General features: G+C 30.2%; 1 pseudogene across 1 annotated transcript in view; it reads right to left on the bottom strand.

The window, feature by feature from the left end:
• Window positions 1–250: 250 nt before the first annotated feature.
• LOC143234598 (5'-AMP-activated protein kinase subunit gamma-1-like) overlaps window positions 251–16,207 on the bottom strand; it is a 130,053-nt pseudogene continuing 114,096 nt past the window's right edge. Inside the window, exons 14-18 of the transcript XR_013018729.1 lie at window positions 8,554–8,676; window positions 6,576–6,647; window positions 5,803–5,877; window positions 4,071–4,164; window positions 251–1,606 (exon numbers count right to left, since the gene is read on the bottom strand). The product of XR_013018729.1 is annotated as a 5'-AMP-activated protein kinase subunit gamma-1-like (transcript). The remainder of the gene's footprint in view (window positions 1,607–4,070; window positions 4,165–5,802; window positions 5,878–6,575; window positions 6,648–8,553; window positions 8,677–16,207) is intronic.

Here is a 16,207-nt window from a genome sequence, read left to right as displayed (position 1 = left end):
TACAAAGTACATATGAATAATTTGATTAAAACATCTTAATGTTTTACGAATTATGAATTCAAAATGATAATTAGGGTTACACAATGAGCTATATGTACCATGCCCTCTATGTATAGAAACTTGATTTACTCTTACTACTGAGCCAGTAGGGTGGGGTCAATTATTTATGAAAAATGCACTGAAAATTTCAACAAGGTTATTCATTGTTAAAAAATTACAAAGTTTAAGCTTAATTATTGAGAAATTGTAATTTCTAAAGTGTGACAAAGATTTATTAAAACTTTTAGAATATTACTACTAGAAGTAACTATAATTTATACTACTGCGCTGCACATAAATTTAATTTCTTAAAAAATCTAGGCACAAAGTTTTTCAACAACTAACAACAAATTAATATACATATTTTATATACAATGAGGAATAACATTTGTTTAATGTGTAGATAAAGAAGAACAAAAAATTTGTTTTGTTATGAACAACTACCGAAAAAACCCTAAAACAGCTTAGGCCGAAATCTAAAAATAGAGCATCGTGTTATCTCTAAACAAAAACATTCATTTAAAGCTTGTTTTTGCTTCTTTCTTATTTTTTATGGGGGGTGGGTATGAATATTATTAAAAAATGACTTTTCTCAGTAAAACATCTGTAATCAAATACGATACATAACCAGGCCAAAATAAATATTTATAAGTGCATTAAAAATAACCTACAAGCAACTACAGACTTGATAAAAAAATTCTCGGAACACAACATTAAAATCCAATTATTGAGAGACAATGTTAAAGTACACATCTTCTGATAACAGTTTCAGTATAAGTATTGATTCAGTCTATTATTGGAGGCCATATTTTCAATGCTTTCCTTCGTATGTCAGTTAGATGGTGTTTAGATAAAGTAAGTAGGTATAGAACACCTGGAATATTCTAGAGTTCATCAAAACAATCTCGTAACTTCAATGAATAACTAGAAGAGAGACATAAAATATAAGTACGGGTTGGTCTGTCAGTTGAAATTAGTATTACATCAGCATATTTTCAGTTGGTATAGCGTTAGTTATTCATGGAAGATTTAGTTTTCCATTGTAATATTGAGATAAGTAATAGTTGTTGGATATATTTAGTTATGTGATTGAAGATCATGAAATCGTACAAGTTTATTATTACGTCAGTCTTTGTATAATTAAAATGGTATTTCTCTTGAATGTCATTTGTAAATTTAGACCTACCAGTTAGTGAAGGAAGAAATAAACAGATTTGTTAACGTTATGCGATTTAGACTTGGCCTTATTTTCATTATATAACGAAGTTACAAAACTATTATTTACTCCAATATGGCAGGTACGACAGAATCTACACTGACCTAAGTCTTCATCGAGTCGTAATAAATGCAGTATGTTTAAATATCCATTTGGCAAATGGTTGCCAGTATTTTATGGTAAAATATTGTGATATTTTTCCAGTTAAATATATACATATTTTCAAATACAATCGGCCAACTAATCTAGCTAATAATTTTTCAACTCTATTATTCTGCTTTTTGTGATTTCACTCTGTTGAAGAGTCTTTTCTGATTGGTCATTCTTGTCTTTTGGTGTCTTTTTCTTCACCTATGAAAAAAAAAAAACAGTAAAAGAAGTACAATTAGTAAATGTTAATTTCATTAACACTAATTAATTGAAGAGAAAGTTAAATACATATAACTTTTTTTTAAACAAGAACTGCATTAAAAAGACAAAAAAATTCTTGCATCTTTTGAATTTTGTAAAGTGAATTTTATGGAAGGAACACGATGGCTCAAGTTTTAAACATCCTTTCTACTAATTTGTTAATAATGAAGACATTTTAATTAAGAATTTTATATGTTTAAAAAACCAGATAAGTAACAAATAAAAAGCATTTTTTGTTATTTAATAATAATAAACATTTTTTTACATTGGACTATGTTATAAGAGATCATTGTGTGCTATTATCATTAGTTTGTGACATCAAGATATATTCAACAATGCACTATAGTCTATTGTACAAAATATCTTATAGTTCATGACTACAGGATATATTCAACAATGCACTATAGTCTATTGTACAAAATATCTTATAGTTCATGACTACAGGATATATTAAACAATGCACTATAGTCTATTGTACAAAATATCTTATAGTTCATGACTACAGGATATATTCAACAATGCACTATAGTCTATTGTACAAAATATCTTATAGTTCATGACTACAGGATATATTCAACAATGCACTATAGTCTATTGTACAAAATATCTTATAGTTCGTGACATCAGGATATATTCAACAATGCACTATAGTCTATTGTACAAAATATCTTATAGTTCATGACATCAGGATATATTCAACAATGCACTATGGTCTATTGTACAAAATATCTTATAGTTCGTGACATCAGGATATATTCAACAATGCACTATAGTCTATTGTACAAAATATCTTATAGTTCGTGACATCAGGATATATTCAACAATGCACTATAGTCTATTGTACAAAATATCTTATAGTTTGTGACATCAGGATATATTCAACAATGCACTATGGTCTATTGTACAAAATATCTTATAGTTCGTGACATCAGGATATATTCAACAATGTACTATAGTCTATTGTACAAAATATCTTATAGTTTGTGACATCAGGATATATTCAACAATGCACTATGGTCTATTGTACAAAATATCTTATAGTTCGTGACATCAGGATATATTCAACAATGCACTATGGTCTATTGTACAAAATATCTTATAGTTCGTGACATCAGGATATATTCAACAATGTACTATAGTCTATTGTACAAAATATCTTATAGTTTGTGACATCAGGATATATTCAACAATGCCCTATAGTCTATTGTACAAAATATCTTATAGTTCATGACATCAGGATATATTCAACAATGCACTATAGTCTATTGTACAAAATATCTTATAGTTCGTGACATCAGGATATATTCAACAATGCACTATAGTGTATTATACAAAATATCTTATAGTTCATGACATCAGGATATATTCAACAATGCACTATAGTCTATTGTACAAAATATCTTATAGTTCATGACATCAGGATATATTCAACAATGCACTATAGTCTATTGTACAAAATATGGATTTTCAATAGTTCTTGTCCACACCATGTCTTCACTTTTTAATACACTTACAATACCCCTACAAAAAGGATACAATGAAATGTAATACAACATATTTTTTTATATACATTGTATTTGTTACTGATTCAAAGTAAGCAAAGTAATACTCTAATTATAAAAGACACAAACAATTGTGTCTGTAAAATACATGGGGTTTATTGGGTTAAAAGTACTTCATACAAGTCAAAAAATGAGATTCAGAATTTTGAATGGAAACTAAATAATATTAATCAACTTTAACACACTACCAAAGTGTTAAAGATATTGTAATGTCTAATATAGTTATAGTTCATTGTGTGGAAAATGTGACAAAAAATATTAAACCCTAAATCTTGATATAAATAACCTATCACACATATATTACCTCTGTAATAATGAGGTTATTCATTATAACCAGTAGTTAATGGAAATGTCTAAGTTACAAAAATACTTGTTTCTTTCATTGTATCACTGAGGTGTTGTGATAAAATATCTAAGAAGAAACATATAATGTATTAGCTGCTAAATGTATAGAAATATAGACAAGAACAACAAAAGGAGATCCATTTCTGTAAATGTAAATAAAATAACAACCAGAACTTAAGTTCATTTGCTCAGTATTTCAGTGTTAAAGGTTTATCAGAAGCTGTTGGTTTTCTACCAGTTCACTATCCCAGTTCAATCTAAATTTAGACTTAACTGGATTAATGAACTTACAGGATACCAGTAGCTTCTGGTAAAGCAGTAAAAGTGAAATATTGAGCTGGAAAGGTTACGCTCTGGAGATGTAGGTTATTAATTCATAAAAATGTCTTGTACTAAATTCCAGTTTTCGTTAAAGACAAGAATAAAAACATATCCATCTGTATGTCAGGTCACCATTACCTTTATAAACAGAAAAAAAACTACAGTTTTAACCCTACCTGCTGATTCAAGTATGAAAAGTTTCAATATGTCTGATAGGGAAACAATACCAACAACGTGGTTATCTTGATCAACAACTACTAGTCTGTGTACCTGGAACAGAATTACAGTTATCTTGATCAACAACTACTAGCCTGTGTACCTGGAACAGAATTACAGTTATCTTGATCAACAACTACTAGTCTGTGTACCTGAAACAGAATTACAGTTATCTTGATCAACAACTACTAGTCTGTGTACCTGGAACAGAATTACAGTTATCTTGATCAACAACTACTAGTCTGTGTACCTGGAACAGAATTACAGTTATCTTGATCAACAACTACTAGCCTGTGTACCTGGAACAGAATTACAGTTATCTTGATCAACAACTACTAGTCTGTGTACCTGACAGAATTACAGTTATCTTGATCAACAACTACTAGTCTGTGTACCTGGAACAGAATTACAGTTATCTTGATCAACAACTACTAGTCTGTGTACCTGGAACAGAATTACAGTTATCTTGATCAACAACTACTAGTCTGTGTACCTGGAACAGAATTACAGTTATCTTGATCAACAACTACTAGTCTGTGTACCTGGAACAGAATTACAGTTATCTTGATCAACAACTACTAGCCTGTGTACCTGGAACAGAATTACAGTTATCTTGATCAACAACTACTAGCCTGTGTACCTGGAACAGGATTACAGTTATCTTGATCAGCAACTACTAGTCTGTGTACCTGGAACAGAATTACAGTTATCTTGATCAACAACTACTAGCCTGTGTATCTGGAACAGAATTACAGTTATCTTGATCAACAACTACTAGTCTGTGTACCTGGAACAGAATTACAGTTATCTTGATCAACAACTACTAGTCTGTGTACCTGGAACAGAATTACAGTTATCTTGATCAACAACTACTAGTCTGTGTACCTGGAACAGAATTACAGTTATCTTGATCAACAACTACTAGTCTGTGTACCTGGAACAGAATTACAGTTATCTTGATCAACAACCCTGTGTACCTGGAACAGAATTACAGTTTTCAGAAACTTCAATATAAAACTAGACAAAATTGACTAGAGCATATACACACCAACTATAATTATGTTGATAACACAATGCCACATAACGTACTTTAATGAAAAACAACTACAACATATGTTACACCTTATTTTATTAATGTTGTTTGTTGCATGTAGAAAAATAATAATCCTACAAAGTTTATCGTAAAACAGTTTTTAAAAAAAGATATATTAATTTAATATGCTGTACAAAAATAATTGAAAACTTTGAGGTCAACAAAGACTGAGTTTGTGAAGTTTCCTCCAGTGGATGTTGCATATTTTTTTTCAAGTTGTAAAATCATACAGAGCTGACTGTCAAGGTTCATCCGAGTGATGAAACCCATTAAAAAGAAGTAACTGTCCCAGTTTATTATGTACCGAGTGTACCATTTAGTGGACTTTTAATAATGCTTGGACAAAAAGTGCGAGAACCAACGAACACTGGTATAGGCTGAGAAAGAATAGGTGTTGTGTAAATTTTTAAAAACATTTATTTCATCATTTAAATAAACTCACTTTAATATTTGGCAAATAATACACTAGCAAAAAATAATAACTATTTAGTTTCGTTTATATTTTGTGTGTTTGGCTCCAAATAATGAGCGTATTTAATATTTAGTAAAATTCCTCTGTTTTCGAACCACTAGAATAACGTGAACTTTATTCATCTTACCTCAGCTCGTACAATTCTTTCCACAACAACTCCGAGTGTGTCATCTCTTTTACACTTCAAAACTCCTTCAAACCACTGTAAAACAACAATGACACTAATAACAACACTGCAAAGAGGTTTCATCAAAATTGTTCATACTTTCCATGTGTTGGTTTTCTTTTAATTTCATACAAAGCTACATGAGGGCTATCTGCACTAACCATCCTTAACTTAGCAGCATAAGACTAGCCAGCTTATGGCAGCTGGTTGTCACCAATTCTTGGGCTACTCTTTTACAAACAAATAGTGGGATTGACTGAAACATTACAACCCCTCCATTTCTGAAAGGGCAGGCATGTTTGGTGTGATGGAGATTTGAACCCCTAATCATCTGGCCATGCTGGGCCTCTTTCTATGTGATATTGTGAAAAAATATAAATTTATATTAGTTTACAAATTATTAAAGGTAAAAAAAGTTTCATATGATCACTTGTTAAGAATTAGTTGTAAGAGTTCACAAGCACACCTGAATGAACATTAATAGAGTGTGTTTATATATATGTCAGAATGTTGAATTTTGGTTCTTTGATGCTAAAGATACATTCTCATTAAGCGGCAGAAATAAAATATTTTATCTTTGAAAAATTAAAATCCATAGTTTTCTTTACTAAAAAAGTAATGTTCGTATGACAAACTTCTTAATTAAACAGTTACGAGCTTACAGAATGTACTATCCAGGGTACATGTTATATAAAACTGGGTGATGAATAAATGTAATGATTAGTGGAACTAACCTGATCCCTGTGTTCTAATGCTTTCTTCACAGTTATGTCCAGGTTATTATAAGTTTTTTCAACTGCAAGATTCTGTAATATGAAAAAGATTTATGAATAAAATTTGATAATTAGAATTTTGGTAATTTGACAATTGCTTAGCAAAAACAGCCTTTAATATATATATATATTTTCACAACACTTGTAAAGTGTCTATAATCTTCTTCTGAATAGTATTATGTATTTATGGATAAAGGACAAACGTTTTTTTTACAAAATCCTGTGATGAATGTAAAAGGCACCCTAGAATACAGCAGGACTCTGCTATGTCTAGACGATTTTCTTACGAATTCCCAGACCTGAATTGTATTAAGACAGATACAACCATATCTTATCCAGACATGAAAACAGTTTCTCCAGATCAGAACTAGCCAGATCTGGCCCAAGTATGGGTTATGTGTTTATTCTAAATCTAATAGGTATATCTTCAGATTCAACCCCTACCTTCCCCAGTTCTGATAACGTTGGTTGCATATCTGCCTTTATTTATTTCATTTCAGGCAGACCTGACCACATTTATGCTTTGATGGTTTCAGCTATGCATGCATCTTCCCTATATGTGTTTTTTTTTTTTTTCCAGATCTTGACCAATCCTGTTGAGATATGATTAATGTCATATTGGGCTTCTCCCCACATATAGTTCCTTGTGTAAAACAGATCTAATGTTCTAGGTCCGAGTTTTTGTAAGGAGGATACCAAAAATTAAAAAAGTAGTGATTTGTAAGGTTTCCAAAATTAAAAGCCAATAAAGAAGATAACCCTTCTAAGACTACAAATCAATAAAGAAGATAACCCTTCTGAGACTACAAATCAATAAAGAGGATAAACCTTCTGAGACTACAAATAAAGAAGATAACCCTTCTGAACTAAAATCAATAAAGAGGATAAACCCTGAGACTACAAATCAATAAAGAGGATCTTCTACAAAATCAATAAAGAGGATAACCCTTCTGAGACTACAAATCAATAAAGAGGATAACCCTTCTAAGACTACAAATAAAAAAATCAATAAAGAGGATAACCCTACAAATCAATAAAGAGGATAACCCTTCTGAGACTACAAATCAATAAAGAGGATAACCCTTCTGAGACTACAAATCAATAAAGAGGATAACCCTTGTGAGACTACAAATCAATAAAGAGGATAACCCTTCTGAGACTACAAATCAATAAAGAGGATAACCCTTCTGAGACTACAAATCAATACAAATCAGACTACAAATCAATAGAGGATAACCCTTCTGAGACTACAAATCAATAAAGAGGATAAACCTTCTGAGACTACAAATCAATAAATAACCCTACAAATCATTCATCATTAAAAAACAAAAAGTTTTATAAAGTAGTCTTATGTTACTCAAAATACTTGAAGATAAAGAACATTTCTGACATGCTAATAAGTATCATCTATCTATGTTTTTTAAGGTAATATTGAAAGGTATGTTGCTGCTTTAGGAAAAGAAATGGTGATTCTTACACTTTTGATATATATAATCTATAAAAAATAATAAAAACATAAGAAACACAAATAAATTACTTACACGCATGGGGTTTTGAGTCAGTTCTACTTCACCACATGATATACTAAATTAACATATAATTTATTGTTTGGAATTAAACACAAAGCTACACAATGGTGTGACTGTGCAGATAGGGGGCATTAATTTATGTACACAAATAACATTTTGTCTGTGTATATAATATATAAATTACTTCTACTGTGTAACCATGACAGTGTGACAGGTATGACTGCACTCTGATTGTTCTCCGGTGTTAATTATGATAAAGCTAATTTGATGGAGAAAAGATTGCTTCTTTAAGAAGGTAAACTAAAAAAAAATAATCATAATAAAAAAGTTGAGATACAACTGAAACGGTTTACTTTTTATTTGCTTTATTTTGTGAACAAACTAGAAAGATACTAAAAGGATATACTAACAATAACATCAAATTTAGCATATATATCCACTACTTTTCCCTCATCATCCACAACAGGTAAAGCAGAGACCCTTCTCTCTACAAATTTATTCAGAGCTAGGATAACTGGAGTGCTCACTTTAATCTGAAACAGATAAATTTATTTATATATTTATGTATTTATTTATTTATATATTTATGTATTTATATATTTATATATTTATTTATTTATTTATAGTCCTGTAAATGTTTATTTCATACCACAACTTTCAAAAACTACACACATGCAGTTACTTTGTATCATATTGGTAGAGTGGAGTTTAAAATGGTAAGTTAATACATATTAGATAAATTTCCTTTTAGAAACTCTTAGAAATAAATATAAAAGACTTATAATTATGGTATTATATATATATATATTTAATATACAAACAAATTCTTTCATATAGTTATTGCATATTAATTCCATAAATAATAAATATATACCCACACCACACTTTTTAAATCAATAAATATATTTAATTTTAATATAATAGGCATAGAATATTATTTTTTGCAATATAAATAGTGCAACTTACACACAAAATTACCTTTTTTAAATGGCCAACAAACTGCAGTCTTACATACATACATATATATATATATATACACTGCAGTCTTACATACATACATATATATATATACTGCAGTCTTACATACATATATATATATATATACTGCAGTCTTACATACATACATATATATATATACTGCAGTCTTACATACATACATATATATATATACACTGCAGTCTTACATACATACATATATATATACACTGCAGTCTTACATACATACATATATATATATACCGCAGTCTTACATACATACATATATATATATATGCTGCAGTCTTACATACGTACTATATATATATATACTGCAGTCTTACATACATACATATATATATATATACTGCAGTCTTACATACATACGTATATATATACACTGCAGTCTTACATACATACATATATATATACACTGCAGTCTTACATACATACATATATATATACACTGCAGTCTTACATACATACATATATATATATACTGCAGTCTTACATACATACATATATATATATACTGCAGTCTTACATACATACATATATATATACACTGCAGTCTTACATACATACATATATATATATGCTGCATCTTACATACATATATATATATATACTGCAGTCTTACATACATACATATATATATATACACTGCAGTCTTACATACATACATATATATATATATACACTGCAGTCTTACTTACATACATACATATATATATATACACTGCAGTCTTACATACATACATATATATATATACACTGCAGGGATCTACATACTTACATACATACGCAGTATATATATATATATATACACTGCAGTCTTACATACATACATACATATATATATATACACTGCAGTCTTACATACATACATATATATATACACTGCAGTCTTACATACATACATATATATATATATACACTGCAGTCTTACATACATACATATATATATATACACTGCAGTCTTACATACATACATATATATATATATATACACTGCAGTCTTACATACATACATATATATATATATATACACTGCAGTCTTACATACATACATATATATATATATATACACTGCAGTCTTACATACATACATATATATATATATACACTGCAGTCTTACGTACATACGTATATATATATATATACTGCAGTCTTACATACATACGTATATATAATATATATATACACTGCGGTCTTACATACATACATATATATATATATATATGCGGATCTTACAGTCTTACATATATATATATATATACACTGCAGTCTTACATACATACATATATATATATATATATACAGTCTGGATCTTACATACATACGTATAATATATATATATACACTGCGGTCTTACATACATACATATATATATATATATACACTGCAGTCTTACATACATACGTATATATATATGTATACTGCGGTCTTACATACATACGTATATATATATATATATACACTGCGGTCTTACATACATACGTATATATATATATGCAGTCTTACATACGGGTATATATATATACATGCGGAGTCTTACATATATATATATATATACACTGCAGTCTTACATACATACATATATATATAATATATACACTGCAGTCTTACATACATACATATATATATATATACTGCGGTCTTACATACGTACATAATAATAATATATACATGCAGTATTACGTATATACGTAATAATATATACACTGCAGTCTTACATACATACATATATATATATATATACTGCAGTCTTACATACATACATATATATATACACTGCGGTCTTATACGTACATATATATATATATACTGCGCACCGCAGTACTTACACTGCAGGATCTTACATACATACGTATATATATACACTGCAGTCTTACATACATACGTATATATATATATACACCGCAGCTTACATACATACATACATACGTATATACATACGCGGGATCTTACATACATACATATATATATATATACACTATATATACATATATATACACTGCAGTCTTACATACATACATATATATACATATATACACTGCAGTCTTACATACATACATATATATATACATATATACACTGCAGTCTTACATACATACGTAATATATATATATACACTGCAGTCTTATACATATATATATATATACACTGCAGTCTTACATACATACATATTATATATATATATATATACACTGCGGTCTTACATACATACATATATATATATACACTGCAGTCTTACATGCATACGTATATATATACACACTGCAGTCTTATATATACATATATATATATACATTGCGGTCTTACATACATACATATATATATATATACACTGCAGTCTTACATACATACATATATATATATACACTACAGTCTTACATACATACATATATATATATACATTGCAGTCTTACATACATACATATATATATATATACACTGCAGTCTTACATACATACATATATATATATATACACTGCAGTATTACATACATACATATATATATATATATATACACTGCAGTCTTACATACATACATATATACACTGCAGTCTTACATACATACATATATACACTGCAGTCTTACATACATACATATATATATATATATATACACTGTAGTCTTACATACATACATATATATATACAATTAAAATAAATACAACTTTGAAACCCTTCCTGAAACTAACAGATAATCACATAATTTTGTTCTGTTTTGAAGTTAGTACAGATGACCATAGTTTATAAAACTGTGTGAATGAAATGGTTGTTTAACCCTTTTGTGTCAGGTCAGGGGTCAAAGGTCACTTCATCACATTTGTTGACTTGCATTCAACATTTTATTGAACTACTATTTTATATCTTTAAGTTTGGAATCAAACTGTAGATTATGAAATATACTTTAATATTATATATGAATTAATTGTTAATTTAAAAGTAAATATTAAAATAACACATCTAAATACAGTTTTTAGTGAGTCATGTGGTTTGTTGAATGTAGTGCTGTTTAAAATTAGATGTTTGTAATGTGAAAATACTAAGTCTGTAGTTTCTTACAAATTAGTAACTGAAATTACTAATACTGACAATCTATAATATAAAATAAGAACCTCCTATCTTTTTATTCTGCTGAGATATGACTTATGTATTGAATCAAACACAGTGGTCCCCAGATATGACTTATGAACTGAATCAAACACACTGGTCCCCAGATATGACTTATGAACTGAATCAAACACACTGGCCTCTAGATATGACTTGTGTACTGAATCAAACACACTGGTCCCCAGATATGACTTATGTACTGAATCAAACACACTGGTCCCCAGATATGACTTATGAACTGAATCAAACACACTGGCCCCCAGATATGACTTATGTACTGAATCAAACACACTGGCCCCCAGATATGACTTATGAACTGAATCAAACACACTGGCCCCAGATATGACTTATGTACTGAATCAAACACACTGGCCCCTGAATCAGATGGCCCCCAGATATGACTGGTCCCCAGATATGTACTGAATCAAACACACTGGCCTCTAGATATGACTTATGTACTGAATCAAACACACTGGTCCCCAGATATGACTTATGTATTGAATCAGACACACTGGCCCCCAGATATGACTTATGTACTGAATCAGACACACTGGTCCCCAGATATGACTTGTGTACTGAATCAAACACAGTGGTCCCCAGATATGACTTGTGTACTGAATCAAACACACTGGCCCCCAGATATGACTTGTGTACTGAATCAAACACACTGGCCCCCAGATATGACTTGTGTACTGAATCAAACACACTGGCCCCCAGATATGACTTGTGTACTGAATCAAACACACTGGCCCCCAGATATGACTTATGTACTGAATCAAACACAGTGGCCCCCAGATATGACTTGTGTACTGAATCAAACACACTGGCTCCCAGATATGACTTATGTACTGAATCAAACACACTGGCCCCCAGATATGATTTATGTACTGAATCAAACACACTGGCTCCCAGATATGACTTGTGTACTGAATCAAACACGGTGGCCCCCAGATATGACTTGTGTGCTGAATCAAACACAGTGGCACCGTTCACCTCTCCATTTTTTGAAACAGTCTTTTGTATACTCTTACTACAGTATATGACATGTGAATAACCAAACACAGCTTAGAATGTCCCCTTTGTAGTTTTCTCAGCCATTTGAAACTGTGAAAAGGCTACCACATTCTATTGAACCAAGATTTCAAGAAGGTAGGTTGTGATTTTAGTCTGCTTCAAGTTTCATATTTTTTTAAACATAAATATATCTTAGTCACTAAGTTTAATAAATTATAGTGGAATTCTGTAGTGTCAGTATAATGTACTATGATATTCTGGTTATTAAACTGTATATATAAAACCTATAAAACTGTTTGATAGCCTCCATGTGTGAAATTTTAAAAAGGCTTAGCAACCCATGTCTAGCAACAACCGAGTCCAAAGGTTACAGCGAGAAGAGAGAATTGTTTGCTCTACTTATTGATTTATTGTTCTATATTTTAAGAAAAATTGTTTAGTAATTTATTTCTAAATAGTAATAATCTGTATACACATATAATAATTGACAAAATACTTGTCCACTAAAACACAACCAAGACAGGGTCACTTTATAAAGACTAAAGGTCTGTTTTATATTATTAGCTACAGTAACACGAGTGCATGTGCACCACATCAATGTAAGTTATGTAATGTTAGCAAGGCATGACTGAAAGGTCAACATAATAAATATATAGTATAAGACTTAAGCTACTTAGACTAAACATTTATATTTTCATGTTATAATATGTAGTCATTCTAGCATGAAAAAAACATAATTTATAGTTATTTCCTAATTTTATTATGATGGTTACAAGGTTGGTCATGTGAGAGACTCTACATATATATAGTTTTAGTTACTTCCTAATTTTATTATGATGGTTACAAGGTTGGTCATGTGAGAGACTCTACATAGTTAGACAACTGGAAATAACAAATACAAAGTCTTACTGAAAACAAACTGAAATGTATTTAGGAGGTTTTACAGATTACACAAATAATATTTGAGGTTTGTCGGACGAAGAATAGTTTTAATAATAACATGAAATCACTTCACACTCACACTAGTAACAAATCACTCCACACTCACACTAGTAACAAATCACTTCACACTCACACTAGTAACAAATCACTTCACACTCACACTAGTAACAAATCACTTCACACTCACACTAGTAACAAATCACTTCACACTCACACTAGTAACAAATCACTTCACACTCAGACTAGTTAACAAATCACTTCACACTCAGACTAGTAACAAATCACTTCACACTCACACTAGTAACAAATCACTCCACACTCACACTAGTTAACAAATCACTTCACACTCACACTAGTAACAAATCACTTCACACTCACACTGGTTAACAAATCACTCCACACTCACACTAGTAACAAATCACTCCACACTCACACTAGTAACAAATCACTCCACACACTCACACTACACTCACACTAACAAATCACTTCACACTCACACTGGTAACAAATCACTTCACACTCACACTGGTAAGAAATCACTTCACACTCACACTAGTAAGAAATCACTTCACACTCACACTAGTAACAAATCACTCACACTCACACTAGTAACAAATCACTTCACACTCACACTAGTAAAAAATCACTTCACACTCACACTAGTAACAAATCACTCCACACTCACACTAGTAACAAATCACCTCACACTCACACTAGTAACAAATCACTTCACACTCACACTAGTAACAAATCACTTCACACTCACACTAGTAACAAATCACTTCACACTCAGACTAGTTAACAAATCACATCACACTCACACTAGTAACAAATCACTTCACACTCACACTAGTAACAAAACAGAATCAATATTTTCACAAACAAATCTTTAGTAAAAATATTTCATTAAAAAATATGATTTTCTGTATAGAAAATAGTTGTAACATTTACTAAAATCTACCAAATTTTATGAAGATACACATGCTGTATCAAACGTTATAGTGCAAATACTTAACATGTGCAAACGTGTAGATTAATTCATGTATTATACCGAACCTGTAACAAAAGAGTTAATACACATATTTCCATTGAGAATTGGAATTCAAACCAACAATCAGAGACTTGTCAACCCCAAAATGAAGATTGTCATATTAAACCTGCCAAAGGTATAGTACTTCCTGTCATATACAACCTGCCAAAGGTATAGTACTTCCTGTCATATACAACCTGCCAAAGGTATAGTACTTCCTAAAGATCATTAACGTATTCATCAAAATTAACATCTGTCTTCCACAGTAATCCCAGAAACTGGCCAACGTTTGAACACTAATAATTCTGATAAGGAGAGATTACATTATTTTTTTTTTCATTATTAAGAACATTATTTTTTTTCATTTTAAAACATTCTGAATCACCTTTATTCGGTTTGCTAAAGTCATACATAGTTTTAGCCACCAGATGTCTTTCCATTCAAATAAAGGAGCATTCTAGCACACAAATATATATATACACACATACACATATATACACATAATATATACACACACACACATATATATAATAAAACTACAAGTAAGATACTGATAGAATAGAATAAAAGATTACTAATATGTTGATACCACCAATTTCAAACCATGAGTTAGTTAATGGTACAAAAATATTTATGAGGACCAAACAAAAGAAAGAGCATATTAATTATTAAAGATCCAAAAACATTAATGTTTCTTCAATATTTCTGTTTTAAATGAATGCTAGTTTCAGCTAAATATTATTGTTACTCATATGTACAGCCGTAACATGGAAATACTGAGACATTATGGATGTTTCCTTTAACAAGAAAAGAAATGTAGGTTTGTGAATGAGTCTTTTAACTCCTGATAGAATAAACAACAGTTTAGTAGCTGTTTGTTCAGATGACATAATGTATGGAACAAGTTATCCTGTTACACAATAGATGAAAGTGTGTTAAACTGTAGGAAAATTTAATGTTTTAAAAGAAACAAATAAAGT

This window comes from Tachypleus tridentatus, chromosome 12 (assembly GCF_004210375.1).
Source record: "Tachypleus tridentatus isolate NWPU-2018 chromosome 12, ASM421037v1, whole genome shotgun sequence".
Classification (NCBI taxonomy): Eukaryota; Metazoa; Arthropoda; class Merostomata; order Xiphosura; family Limulidae; genus Tachypleus; species Tachypleus tridentatus.
Note: the sequence above shows the minus strand (reverse complement) of the source record. Positions and strands in the feature narration are given on the sequence as shown.